Genomic DNA, 14572 nt, shown 5'->3' on the forward strand with positions numbered 1-14572 from the left:
AAGTCATGCTGTTTGTATACAGGGGATGACAGGTCTGTATACAAATTATATGACTTCCATTTTTCTGAAGAAAGAACAGCATATTTACTTGACATGGTCAGATTGAATTGGTGTGAATTGGTGAATTGGGTATTCAATTTTGGAACTTTATTAACTTTGCTTTAGCACCACAAACAAATAGTGGGAAGACACATCATCTCAAAGACCTAATGAGTCCTTAAAATACCTTAGTGGCACTTGAGGAAAAGTCAGACGATCACCAAAATAAGTAGGATTCATCCACTGGGGACCAAGACTGTCTGTACCAAATTTCATGGGAATCCATTGGATAGTTGTTAAGATATTTCTGTCCGAACCAAAGTAATGGAATGATAGACTGATAGATAACATTAATATTGAGTTAAAATTACAGCTATTCTCAACCTTGGGCTCGGGACCCCAATTGGGGTCTTGAGATGATTTCTGGGGGTCGCCAAATCATTTTGGAAGTCAGCTCTGTCTCCACTGTGTTAAAGTGTTCATGTGTTTTAGTCTTTTTGGTCACTTAATGTATTTTTTTTTTTAAGTCATTTTGTGTGTTTTTGGGTCATTTTGTGTCTTTTTTTGATCATTTTGTGGTCAATTTGTGACTTTTTTGGTCATTTTGTTTCTTTTTTTTTGTCATTTTGTGTCTTTTTTTAGTAATTTTGTGTCTTTTTTGGGTCATTTTGTTTCTTTTTTGGGTCATTTTGTGTCTTTTTTGGTCATTTTGTGTCTCTTTGCTTTAGCACCACAAACAAATAGTGGGAAGACACATCATCTCAAAGACCTAATGAGTCCTTAAAATACCTTAGTGGCACTTGAGGAAAAGTCAGACGATCACCAAAGTAAGTAGGATTCATCCACTGGGGACCAAGACTGTCTGTACCAAATTTCATGGGAATCCATTGGATAGTTGTTAAGATATTTCCGTCCGAACTAAAGTAACGGAATGATAGACTGATAGATAACATTAATATTCCCAGTGCCATGCTGCTAGCATGACTTTTAAAAAGTGTAAATAATAGAGTGAGAGATAATTTACTCAGGACAAAAAAAGAAAGGACAGCCACACTTACATTGTCACGTAATACTACTGTTGATTTTCAGCACCTCAGATTAAAATATATCTGCTATGTGCAGTGTGCATGCTACAACACATCTCATGCTGGTTCTTAACACCACAACACCGCCACACTGTTCTGCCCAGGAGTTTTAGTTATTTTACACGACAAAAACAGGATCAGTATTTTCCAGTTCTGGCCTGACTCAGATTCACTTGAGGCCATGGCAGGGCAGAGAGGCTGGAAGGTGTGTGTGACACTGCAACATGACGGCCTCCGAAGAAGCTAAGCCATGGTAGTCTGAGTATCAGTTTTCTAATTCTAATAGGTAATAATATTTGACCTTTGAGAGTGTCTGTGATGCTGGATCTGTTTTCACTGAAGCAGTGAGACTAATGTATCTTCAGATTCACATTAACCTAAAGATGTCACATGACCTATCCAAATGCTCTTTATTTGTAGGTAATCTTTTTTTTTTTTCATAGCAGGAGTAACTAAGACTGTTTGGCACTGATAAAAATATTAAGTGGTTAATGTATTGGATGTAATTTGTCAAGCAATAATTGTAACTAGAAAATTTCCTGTGGGGAAATTCTGAAAGGGCCACGGTGGCTACTGCCGGTGTGTGTACACTATGATGAGATTCTTCAGAGATTTCAAACTATGCCCTTTAACCTCAAAATATGTGTGTGTGTGTGTGTGTGTGTGTGTGTGTGAGGAGTGTGCGTGCTTACGCGCATGTGTTTGTGTGTGTATCTGTAACTGTAATCACATCAAAGATCAAAGGCAATCAGATCAAAGCAATCAACAGAATTAACTGACACCTGTTAATGAAAGAGTGACAGCAGCCAGAGGTGGACTGGAATTTCTGGCCTCAAACAGAAAGCATTTTTGGCAAAACCATAATACCTATCATTGATCCGACTTCACTTTGAGCGTCCCGAGTTCTTCCTGAACGTCTACATATGTTTTTTTTTAAAGAAAAATGAAAAAATAGCTTTGTTAGAGCGATCTAAAAAAACTGTTACATCTCCCTTCTTTTAGAAATCTCCCTGCGTTTTTAATATGGGAGCCAATGAGGCTGTTGGTGGTGTTGGTGGCGTATCTTTGCGTCATACGCCCAAACTATAACTCTGACAGCTTTACCAGAGGATTGTGAGAGAGAAGACAAATTTTCCTACGTTTCTATGAATAAATTATTTCTGTAGAGTGGAATTTGCGGCCTGGAGCGCAGTTTTCAAATTTATTTTTTGACAGTTTTTTCTTTCCCTCTACACTCTGGCGATGATGTCACACACTGTGACACGAACATTCCGTGCAATACACACCCATTATAATCTCAGAATTTCTACAAAAGTGATCATGGTCATTGAACAGGGATTGATAAAAAACTATATGACCTATCGAAACGTGGATTAATACACCGATACACAAGACTTGTGTCTACTGTTTTAAGTTTAAATGGAGTCTCTAGGTGAAATTATGCTGGAGAAGTAGACATTTAAAAATCTCCAATTATTGTTCTTTTTCGCTCATTTTTTGTCGGCCGTCCCATTCATTTCAATGCAAAATTTTGGGCAGTTTTTCACGACATACGTCGCGAAAATTTCGTATTCTGTAGAGAAAAGTAATAGCACACTGATCCCAATCAAACCGCACGTTTTGATATATAATTTGTCCTGCAACTCTTCAAGTTGTAGGACTAGTAGCGGGACGAAATTGCGTCCGGAAGAGGAAGAAGAAGAAATCCACAGTATAACAGTAGTGCAGCACTGGTCCCTACAGCTATAGCTGTATGGGACCAGTGCTCGGTGCGATTGCCCCGAGGCCCTAATTAAATGTTTAACCTTCCATGTAGCAAATTTTAAAAACCTTTAAATACAAGATGCTTTAGGTGTGTGCCTCTGTGTGACGGTGAGTTGTAGTTTTACATCCACACTATGTTACTGTTACTATAGTGTCAGGCCTGTAAATGGGTTATGGGTTCAGTTATGAGCTGGCTGACCAGATGGGGATGTGAAGTGTTCTATAGGGACAGCGAGAGCCCAGCCGATACCTCGAACCCAGCGAGTTATTTAAAGGCCGCCTCACTGCGGCAGCACAAAGTGGGCCAGGCTCGACACGAGCTGCAGTTTGATTACCTTTCAGATAATCAGCTCTCACTCTCCCGATTCATCTTGAGTGTTACGTTGTGGTAATCCCTGTGTGGTACAGGAGACACAGGATGTTTACTCAAAGCTCAGTCAGACATGTGCCTAACTGCTCCTGGCAGGACACTCAGGATCAGGAGCATGGCAGGTACTCCAATTATACAACTGTGTAACCGTCTGTTTAGGTCAGTCTCAGCAGCACTCCTGCTGTTTGTGCTCACTTGCTGCAGTTCCTGCTCATTGTTCTATTATCTATAGCAGGGGTGTCAAACTCAAATACACAATGGGCCAAAATTTAAAACTTGAATAAAATCGCGGGCCAACATTGAACAAATCAACCTTTTAATATATACCAAACATGTTTTGCTTTAACATTAAATATGGAACCAGCAACGCTTATAAACATACAATATATAACTAAATAGTGCAGACATGCAAAATCAAATTTCAAATAAAAAGCACATCAATGTCATTAATTTATTAAAGAAAAATTAAAGAAAAATCGTATGCCTCTTTTCTATTTGCATCCTTCTGATTTAAATATCAAATAAACTTTTTCAACAGGTTAATAAATTCTGCCTTTCTTTTCGTCATTTTTGGGAAGGGGTAGCTGGGAGACAGCTCCAGCTTGAGGTTGCTATGACGACTGTCACAGAGGAGCCTTTCTGGGTCCTGTCCTGATTGACGCGCCAAAACAACAGCAGGGCATTGTGGGATTTGTAGTATTAGCCGTAAATGCGCCGTATAATACCGGCGGGTCAGCTTTTATAGTACAATAATTATATAATAATTTGGTATTGCCTCGCGAGCCAAATAAAATTACATTACAGCGGGCAAAATTTGGCCCGCGGGCCAGAGTTTGACACCCCTGATCTATAGCTACATATACAGTAGATATAGCTGTAAGAAGTGTCCTGTCATTGCTGCTAGGGAGTAAAATCAAACACATGGTAAATCAACTTGTTTATCTGATGTGTTTCATCCGCATGGTTCATACATTCATAATCAAATCTTTAAGTAAGAGCTTGTAACTTGCAACTCATTTTAGGTATTTACACACCAGGTGGAAGCAATATAATGTTTTTAGGACCAAGGTTGATTTTTGGGCGGCTTTCACACCCCAAATAAAGGCATCAACCAACCATGTTGCACGTAACGGACAAAGTCAGACATGCAGAGTGAGCTCAAAATCACTCAGAGAAAAAAAGAATAAAAGAACAGTAGCTTAGACCAGTAGTTCTCAACCTTGGGGTCGGGACCCCAATTGGGGTCGCGAGATGATTTCTGGGGGTCGCCAAATCATTTTAGAAGTCAGCTCTGTCTCCACTGTGTTAAAGTGTTCATGTGTTTTAGTCTTTTGGGTCACTTAATGTATTTTTTTTGGCCATTTTGTGTGTTTTTTGGTCATTTTGTGTCTTTCTTTGATCATTTTGTGGTCAATTTGTGACTTTTTTGGTCATTTTGTTTCTTTTTTTGGTCATTTTGTGTCTTTTTTTAGTCATTTTGTGTCTTTTTTTTGTCATTTTGTTTCTTTTTTGGGTCATTTTGTGTCTTTTTTGGTCATTTTGTGTCTTTTCTGGTCATTTAGTGTCTTTTTTGGTCATTTTGTGTCTTCTTTTTGATCATTTTGTGTTCAATTTGTGTCTTTTTTGGTCATTTTGTGTCTTTTTTTTATCATTTTGTGTTCAATTTGGTCATTTTGTTTCCTTTTTTAGGTCATTTTGTTTCTTTTTTGGATAATCTGAACTGTGCGTGTGAGATTCTGTTCAGTGAGCGGACAACATGCATGTTAAATTGGGGGTTGCGACTCAAAAAGGTTGAGAACTACTGGCTTAGACTATATAACAACTTACCTGACTGTCAGACACTGTGTTGCAACTAAGGCAAACTCACATTACTGGTGATATGAATAGTTTTGGTGCATCTCTGTGTTGTTTATTTGTCATGGCCTGATGTGTAAAGGCTTTAGGGCATGGATTTTCATGCTGAGTGTGGGCAGAGCAGGAAGTGACAGAAATCAGTTTGCTTGTACTAAGTCCATTTGAGTTATTGTGGTTGTCTGCTGGTAAAGGTTCACCAAAGTTTCATTCCACACGATTTTAAGAAGCGACTCGCCACCGGAAGCCAATGTTTTATTTGCAACTTTGCTCAAATAGACTGTCGGTGATAATGCATCAGGTTAAAGTGGCCCTGTTATTGAGGTTCTTTTTCCAACTTCTTTGGAGAGAGCGTGTGTAACAACATACAAAGTCATTATGTACATTCACTGAGTGAAGATTTAGAAAATAAAACATATATTTCTCGCTAGAAATGTGATCAAAATCCATTTTTATGCAGAAACTAAGTAAAAATATTGATTTTTTCACTAAAAATGAGAGAACTGTCCGCCATGTTTTTTGTTCTGATCGCCGAGACCTTGAAAGTCACCTGACTTGGAACAAACCAATAGGAACAAATATCCATGGAATAGCCACGGGATACTTTGGTGATCGTCTGATATAATTTGAGTGATTCCGTGGCTATTCAACGTATTTTGAGTTAAGCGAATCCGTGGCTATTTCACGGATTCCTGTGAGACCAGGTTCCAATTTCTGCACTTGTTTCCTAAAAATAGAATGTGTTTTTTTTAATATATATATTTTTATGAAAATGTGTTTAATATAATAAGATCAAAAAACTTAATTTCTCTCCATTTTAGAAAAAGAGCTTGTGTAACACAGCAGTGATCACAAGGAAGAGAGATAAAACATGAAATCTTAGAGCTACGGTGAGTGATATTCGTGTCTCTGTTGGCAGCCAACACCGACAAAAACAACTTGAGTGGGGAAGAGAGGCGTTGTGCTCCCACCCAACAGAAAGAAATGCTGCACATGCACCAGAAACAGGGATCTGTTCACTAACCTCCCTGCTCCAGTTAGGGAGCCTAATCAACGTCCTGCCTCGTCATAATAAAGTGCTCTCACATTGTGATAAACAGGGAGACCATGCTGGATTTCAGGTCGCATTCAATCAACAAAACTTTAATTAAACCTTTCTGTTATTCTACCTCATGCAAGTAGATATTGACGGTTGTTTTTCCTCACATAATATAAAGGTGATTTAAAAAGTTTAGGAAAAGTTTAACCCATAAGAACCCATGGAGACACCCGTGTATCAAGCACTTTAAATCTTCTAGAATCTCCCATATTCAGCTTTATGCTTCACCTTAACTCATTAAATCCCTAAGAGACGTATACTGTGTGACTGGAAACAGAAATGTGTAAAAGTAGCTAATTTTAAAAAGCTTATTATTGTTACGAGGCTAAGTTTAAATCCATTTAACAATTCTAATCCATTATTAGGGTGTCCTGTGTTGCATTTAACTTGTTCTGACCATATTTCCTGAGCAAATTAAAGTCACAATGTTGATAAATGTCATGGAGATGCAAAATAAAAAGGCAAATTTGTGTCTCTGTAAGCAGAAAATGTGTCTAGTTTTTTTTCTATTTTAAAATAAGAAATATCATAAACATAAATACCATAAACGGCCATTGTAACGTATATGTCACATCACAGATCTTTGACATTTAGTAGTATACCCTACCTATAGTATAGTAGGGTAGTATTTTTTTTTTTAAATCATCAGAAATGTGTTCCATGTGGTCCATTTATAGAACACATCCTTTAAGGATAACTGGGTCTGGGTTCTTATGGGTTAACATCATGCCTTGTCCTCTTTGAAATTCTCAAAATGTCTGTAAAGGGTTCACGAAAGTTTGTCGTGTAGTTGGACCTAAAACTGGAAAACTGGTTTCATATCAGATAGTTTTTTATAGCTTCACATCTGTTTTTGCACCAACAAAACTTTGCCTGTTTGCTTCCAACACATTCTACTTTCAGCACATACAGGAGTTGACTGTATTAAAGTGCTCCCCCAAATACCAATCAGCCTCATCATCCTCCACTCTGAGGGTGTTGGTGCCAAATTTATATTTGTCTCAGGTGAACAATGTGGGATCCATCCATTGTCATGGAAACGCTGATAAATTTGAGTTGCATGTAGGTCACACGCCTCTGGACCAGATTTTGTAACACTGTGATCCAAATCAAATTGGGGAAAAACAAGTCCATGCAGCTCCTTCCTCTTCACGCTGCTCTGGAAACAAAAGACGCAGACTTGTGTTACATGTGAGAGGAAAAACAAACAGAGTTGTGGTCCTTTCAGCTGCAGCGTAAATACCACTGAAGTGTTTCATTGGGGAAGCAGGCTGTGGCCGCCGATCAGATCGGAGCAGCCTCTGCATGTGCTGGTTGCAGTAATTGATCTTTGCATGACTAAATGGGCCACTTATTTTTACAGCCGGAGCAGGTGCACCTGTGTAACGGTGTTTCTACAGCAGCCGCTGATCAGTCATGAGGGCCGCGGGCATTAGTGGGGCAGAACAAACCCTGCAGGTGCACACACACACACACACACACACACACACACACATGCACACATGCAAGCACACATGCACACATGCAAGCACACACACACACACACACATACACACACACGCACACACATGCACACACGCACACATACACACACACACACATGCACGCACACACACACACACACACGCACACACACACACACACACGCACACACACACTGGTCATTTAATGTAATAACAGTTAAAGATTCACGCACGCACACACACGCATGCACGCACGCGCGCGCACACACACACACACACACACACACTTAACTCAAAATCCGTGGAATAGCCAGAGAATCACTCAAATTTCCGTGAAACTGACACAGATTTCGCTACAATGCAAGTTAATGACAGTCATATCCCGTGGCTATTCCATGGATATTTTTTCCTATTGGTTAGTTCCAAGTCACGTGACTTTCAAGGTCCCGGCGATCAGAACAAAAAACATGGCGGACAGTTCTCTCATTTTTAGTGAAAAAATCAATATTTTGACTTAGTTTCTGCATAAAAATGGATTTTGGTCACATTTCTAGCGAGAAATATATGTTTTATTTTCTAAATATTCACTCAGTGAATGTACATAATCACTTTGTATGTTGGAATAGCCACGGGATATGACTGTCATTAACTTGCATTGGAGCGAAATCCGTGTCAGTTTCACAGAAATTTGAGTGATTCCGTGGCTATTCCACGGATTCCTGTGAGACCATGTGGAGAAATTGTGTTAAATGTCACAACTCACAGGTGCAGAATTGTATCCGCGTTGGATAACATGAAGAAAACAGCTTTGCTCTCTCAACGTGTCTGCTCACATGACTGCAGTCTGACGTGGTGGAGTCACAGGGAGGGAAAGATGAGTGTTGGCTTTTAATGAGGTGCGATGTTCCTCTTTAGGAATACGACTCCAAGGAACAAATTAGGTCTTCATGGTGCAAGGACACTGAGAGCTATGATTTATAATTTACACAGAAATCAGATCTCTGGAGATGTTAACGTTAAGGATCTGTGTTCTCATAGGATACCGTAAGAAAATACATTCACATTTTCGATAATTCTAGATTTACAAGTAGGCCTTTTAAACGTTGGGGGTTATTTGAGGCTACATGTCTCTGAGTAATGTGAGATATGTTACTTAAATGTCAACAGCATGTTTATGATAGTTAATAACACATTCATTCAGAAGTAATGCAATATGTTTGGGATCTATGAAGCCGGGGACACCTGGGACTCCTTCAGTATGACGTCTGGTTGGATGGTGAAGTGTGTTTTCACCTGCAGGCTCCGTGCAGACTGGATGCTCCACTAACGAGCTACAGTAGGCTATTGTGTGTGTAGTGTACTGGAGAGAGAGGACATCCGTGTTTTCCTGCAGCAGGATGTTAATGTGCTGCTGGGTTCATACTGTGTCACACAATGTCACTGTGTGTTGACAAAGCAGAGCTGCACTGTGAGGACTTGGGTTCCTATCAACTCTGCAATCTCCAGTGGTGAAATGTAACTAAGTAGATTTACTGAAGCACCTTACTTACACTACACTACTGCAGTTCTCAACCTTTTTGAGTTGCGACCCCCAATTTAACATGCATGTTGTCCGCGACCCCCGCTCACTGAACACAATCTCACATGCACAGTTCAGATCACCCAAAAAAGAAAAAATGACCCAAAAAGGAAACAAAATGACCAAAAAAAGACACAAATTGACCACAAAATGACCAAAAAAATAAAAAAAAAAATGACCAAAAAAAGACACAAAATGACCAAAAAAAGACACAAAATGACTAAAAAAAGTCACAAAATTACCAAAAAAAGTCACAAAATTACCAAAAAAAGACACAAAATTACCAAAAAAGACACAAAATGACTAAAAAAATAAACAAAATGACCAAAAAAATAAACAAAATGACCAAAAAACACACAAATTGACCACAAAATGATAAAAAAAACACACAAAATAACCCCAAAAAAGACATTAAGTGACCAAAAAGACTAAAACACATTAACACATGAACACTTTAACACAGTGGAGACAGAGCTGACCCCCAGAAACCATGTCGCGACCCCAACTGGGGTCCCGACCCCAAGGTTGAGAATAGCTGCACTACTGTACTCACTACATCTAAGAGGTAAAGTGTCCTCGAACTAAATTAAACAAAAGCCAAGCAAACAAAAATAATGGCATCTGAAGTATTATTATTTATGAATTCATCCATGTATTTATTTATTCTTATTTAATTTAATTGTTGTATTATTATTGGTATTACTTATGTGTTTTTATTTTATTCATTGATGTATTATTATTATTATTATTATCATTATTATAATTATCAGATACTGACAGAAGGAAATATAAACAACATTTTTTGGTTAACATACAAATATTTAATTGTCTGAATTTTCATAACTGAACGAGGCCAGAATACAAAATCTCCATACACCATGACTGATATTTTTTATTTACTGATTATTTATTTTACTAAAATGCTTGTCCTTATTTTATTTTGCAGCTCAAATATCTTTAGTCATAAAATGATTTTGGTTGCAGCAGCTGCAAAACAGACTTTTTAAATACTGTTGCAGGTACATAAACACAGCATGAGACTAAATGTTGTATTCTGCTTCATCTACTGGTGCAATATGTTAATAACATGTTGTTTATATGTTTATATATAACATAATAAACATAACAATTATATATAACATAATAAACATAACAATCTATATAAACATAACAATGTTTATATAGAACTAATGCAACACACTGAGTCATTTACTGAAAACACAGATAATGTGTAAATAAGTGCAATGTACTGAGGACCAAATGTAAATATGATGTCTTTGTGATTATTGTGTTATAATCTATAATAAACAACCTGTGTTTGTTGCTCCCTCTAGTGGTGTTCTGATGCACTTTCTCCCTCATATCAACAATAAACAAACAACAACAAAAAATCAACTTTTGTCATGGTAAAAAAGGAAAGTTACCCATAATATAACACATATTGTGGAACAACAAAAGTTACATGTAATAATGTAATAATACATTCTCTGTCTTAACTGCACTGAACAAACAGTGCTTTTACTTTGAAACATCTTCTCATCTTGATGGATCAGAATGACTCAAACAACTTCATTCTTTCTTGGATAGAAAGTCCTTCTTTTAAACTCTGCAAGAGAAAAATAAAAGATAAAAGAAAGAGTGAAAGTGTGTGATGTCCCGTTAGTACAACTCAAACACGTCAGTGTGATGTTGGGGTTTAAAAACTTTTTTTCATTCATCAACGGTCAAAAGCAATTAATTCAGCAGCAGATTTTACCTTCGATCTCAGTCCTCTGATTTGACGTGTGAGCGAGGATTTCTCTGTTTTCTTCAGGAAAGCAGCATTACTTGTGTTTGTCACTGCGTCCTCTGAGAAAACAAGATGTTAGGAGAGTTAAAGGATTAGAGCTGCATTTGATAGAGGGACTCATAAAACTTGATCTTGAACGTGTGTGAATAGTAATCATATTAGTTATCACAACATTTAATAACATACTGTGTCAGATCACCCTGCCTATAACATAAAGTACTGTCATTAATCATAAGTGGGCAGTTAAGAGTTGCCTGATATCTTCTAACTATAGCCTGGTGGGTGCACACACTAGAGTTAAAGCTAGAAATAGTGGCTCATGAACACATTTTATGTACTTTTGTTGTTATGCATTATTTTCTTACAGCCTGCAGTACTTCCTGGTTGGTGAAAGGACCCGAGGACAGTGAATGCTGCCCTTTTACTTGCCTGTGTGGCATGTGGGACATAATTGGGCCAAACCAATGTTTCTTTTTTTTTCTCCTCTTTGTTTCAGGGCTTATTGGTTGAAATATTGTTGTAGAATATTTATCACCATGTTGAGATAAGACTGAAATATTTGAGTGATGTCCAATGTACTTTAATTTATTATTTAATGGCCTGGAATGGTCTGTTCCAGAGGGAGGAGCTTAGACTTTATATTGGGAGATTTTTTGCTCACTTGGGGTAGTTGCTGGGGGACTGCTGAGCTGTGCTGACCCTCCTGTGTAGAAAATGTATTTAATTTTTTGATGTTTTGGAAGTTTTCTTTTGATGTAAATAGTTCTTGTGGTTGACCATAATAAATGGGATTTTTTTGCACCTTCAATTTTTTGACTGCAGCTTGTCATTATTTTTGTAAGGCAGTTTTCCCTTACAAATTGGTTTTTGGGGGAATTTTTCCAGTATGCCAAACGGCAATCTACCCTCACTCTGAGTCAGAGTGTGACACATACACACAGTAAAAAGTTTCTCACCGAGGTTTTGTCCTGAAGCGTCGACGCTTGAAGACCAAGTGGCGAATTTGACGTCTTCACAGAGTTTGTTGGCATCATGATGAGGATCGTCCTGACTGTTCATATAGAGCGCCTTCAGCTTGTTCTGGACATAGATTTTGTCCTGTTACAGAAGAACAGACATTCACAGAAATAACATGTTTAACTGCATCCTTAACATACAATATGTGATACATTGTGTAGTCCTCCCGTGGACTATGCACAGGAGTCCCTCAGGGGTCAAAAGGACCCCATGACATTAGACTGGTTTTAGGACATGTAGAAAAAAATGATGAACAACTTTTTTTTACCTTTTAAGGCAACTCATGATTCATTCATTTCATTTTTAATGGTCAGTTTTTAGTCAAATATAAAAAAAATTTGGGTCTAACTTTCAAGTTTGACTATGTGCGCATGTATGTGTGCTTGTGAGTGTGTGTTTGTGCGTCCTTGTGAAAAGATATGTACCTGTGAGTGCATGTTTATCTGAGTATGTGTGTGTGTGTGTGTGTGTGTGTGTGTGTGTGTGTGTGTGTGTGTGTGTGTGCAGTGGCGGTTCTACACAGGGGCCTCCAGGGGCCACTGCCCCTGTGAAGAAGCCTTTGGCCCCTGCTGTGGCCCCTGTGTCAAATTAATAATAAAATGATCAATTTATAACAATTCTAACATTTTTTTTGTTCAAACAATATCTCATTGTACACAAAAGGAACCCAGAATGTGTACATTGTATAATAGTTTAACTCTATGGAGTCTTATTGGGCTATTTTGTCCATTTTTGAATCATTTTCATGTCTTTACATGTCTTTGTAAGTCATTTTGTGTCTTTTTTGGTCATTTGTGTCTTTTTGTGTCTTTTTTGTGTCTTTTTTTGGTAATTTTGTGTCTGTTGTTGTGTCTTTTTGTGTCTTTTTTGTCATTGGTGTCATTTATGTGTCTTTTTTGTGTCTGTTTTAGTTATTTTGTGTCTTTTTTTTTTTGGTCATTTTGTGTCTTTTTTGGTCATTTTGTGTCTTTTTTTTAATCATTTTTATGTCTTCTGTGGGGTTTTTTGTTTATTCTGTCTTCTCATTTTGTGTCTTTTTTGGTCATTTTGTATCTTTTTTGGTCATTTTGTGTCTTTTTCAAGACATTCAAAGATTTTGAATACTTAAATATCATCTTTGCCATTTTTTCATGTGCTAATGTGCCCCTCTGATTAAACACTGGCCCCCAGGGCCACAGGGGGGTTAATATGCCCTAGTCTTTAGGGAAATATTTAATGGAATAATAGTTTAATTTATGACTTTTTGTATGATGTATGGATGCAATACAGTTTCTAAAGATGTATTCAGAATATAATCTTATAATCCTGCATAATAACAAGATGTGAATCTTAAAGAGGTTTCAGTACCATTCGAGCAATCTTCAGCTCTTCTCTGAGAGAACGAGCTTCCTGTCTGAGAAACTGCATTTCTGCCTCCCTCGCCCGCAGAATCACCTGCCACATAAAGCACATCATCACAGTATGTCACAGCTCTTCACTGGTTTCTATGTGTTATAGTTAAACACTAAGTATATACCTATGAAAATGTATCATTATTCAAACATTTTTAGAACAGTAACACACGCTACAGGTCAAATTTGCTTTAACAGAAAGCAGAAATATATACATCCACTCATACCACAATTTAATCTCAAATTTACAATTAAATACACAGACAGCATCACTACTTTCTTCTTCAGAATTTATTTTGTACACTGTAAAAAATGTTTGTCGAATTTACAGTAAAACACTGTCAAATTACATCAGAAGTAGGGCGTAAAATTAAAAATTGTATATCACCATTGTAGATACTTTTAATTACCCTAAATCATGGGTCCCAAACTCTTTGATGTGAGTTTTATATCAATGTCACTTTACCGTGTTGTGTGTGGAAGGTCCCTTTAATTACTTTTTTTGGTAATTTTGTGTCTTTTTAAAATAATTGTGTGTCTTTTTTAAATAATTTTGTGTCTTTTTTTGGTAATTATGTTTCTTTTTTGGTAATTCTGTGTCTTTTTTTGGTAATTCTGTGTCTTTTTTGGTAATTCTGTGTCTTTTTTTGGTAATTATGTGTCTTTTTTGGTAATTTTGTGTCTTTTTAAAATAATTCTGTGTCTTTTTTTTAGTAATTTTAGTTTGAGACCCCTGCCATAAATCAAAGAATAGCACAAAACGTACTTTTACTGTCATAAACTGTAGGAAACATGTAGTTTTGCTGTAAAAATATAACATTTTCATATAAAGTTAATGGAGAAATGCCATGATGTGTGAATGAATGACACAATTACCCTAAAAAATAACAGGAATATTCAGTCTAAATTACAGTTTTTTGCTGATATTTACATTTAAATTTAGTGTAGAAAACCCACTGAGTGTATTTTTTACGGTGAACTTCTGGCAACCACAGCTGCCGGTATTTTACTGTAAATTAAACCGATTATTTTTTACAGTGTAGGACAAAGATAAAGGTTTTCCAGACACTTACTTCCATCTCATAGAAGTCATTTACTTGAGGGACAACATGGAGGTGTTTCCCA

Source organism: Centropristis striata, chromosome 13 (genome assembly GCF_030273125.1).
Source record: "Centropristis striata isolate RG_2023a ecotype Rhode Island chromosome 13, C.striata_1.0, whole genome shotgun sequence".
Lineage (NCBI taxonomy): Eukaryota > Metazoa > Chordata > Actinopteri > Perciformes > Serranidae > Centropristis > Centropristis striata.